Raw genomic sequence first — 1,144 nt, 5'->3', positions numbered from 1 at the left:
CAAAAATCAAAATGTTTTGAATACTTACAACCGGCGCTGGAGACGCTGGTGAGCTCACATCTGACTTTGGAGGCTTGTTGTGCTCTGATTTATACCCGGGTGCGTTATCTCAGGGAAACGAGTTGCCCATTTAACTCAGAGATAAGGTGGATGTTCTCACGCTCAGGGAGAAGCAAATCTGTGGAATTCTTGAAAACAGAGGCTGTCCTGGCTCGGTATATTCAAGGCTGAGACAGACAGACATTTCGTCATTTCGGGAGTCAAGGGCCACGTGGAAAAGGCAGAACAGTGGTGTTGAGGGATACCAAATCAGCCACGACCTCATTGAAAGGTATAGCTGACCTGATTGGCCAAACGGCTTCCGTCTGCTCCTATTGCTTACCTGTCATTTGGAAAATGCGAGGGAACAATGTAAAGGAAGAAATAGCAGAACATTCACCAAAGATGACCGCAGTCAAACTGAGCCAACGTCGTTTGCTGAAAGGAAATCTGCACTTGACAATTTTCCAAGAGTTGTTTGCGAATATTAAAAGCAGAGTTCATAAAGGGAGCCCGTAGATGAAGTGTACTTGAATTTCCCATAGCACTCAAAAAGGGGTCATATAAAAGGTCATAGCACAAGGTAAGAGTTCACGGTGTTGGGTAATAAATGAGCATGGATTTCCTATTGTTTAACTAACAGAAGACACAGAATCGGGATGAATGGGTATTTTTCAAGTTGAAATACCCATCCCTCACAACCCACCCACCATACTCTTAAGGAGACTATTTGATGGGCACTATTCTCTAGGAGATCTTTTAACTTGATGTAATTAATTAAACCTGCCACATTACACATTACCAGATCTAAACTAGCCACATTCCACATCGTACCCCGAATGCATCTTTTGCCTCTTTGAACAGTTATGGAAATATTTTACTCTGAAATTTATCACCTTCGTAAAAAAGGGCTTTATAGTGAAGGAAAAATGGGAAACCATTCTTTACTTGGCACAGATTTATTTACAGAGTTCAACATTACAGGAGTGTAGTTCCTGACTCCACTCTGTGTCTGGAAGTGTCTTGTTATCAGTTCTCCAGTCATCAAAGAATATGTGCATAATATTTGATAAAAATGAACAACCACAGTCAAGGCCACTAAAAC

Source organism: Rhincodon typus, unplaced genomic scaffold (assembly GCF_021869965.1).
Source record: "Rhincodon typus isolate 14 unplaced genomic scaffold, sRhiTyp1.1 hic_rhity00001419, whole genome shotgun sequence".
Lineage (NCBI taxonomy): Eukaryota > Metazoa > Chordata > Chondrichthyes > Orectolobiformes > Rhincodontidae > Rhincodon > Rhincodon typus.
The sequence above is the reverse complement of the archived record's forward strand: the minus strand, read 5'-3'. Positions refer to the sequence as shown.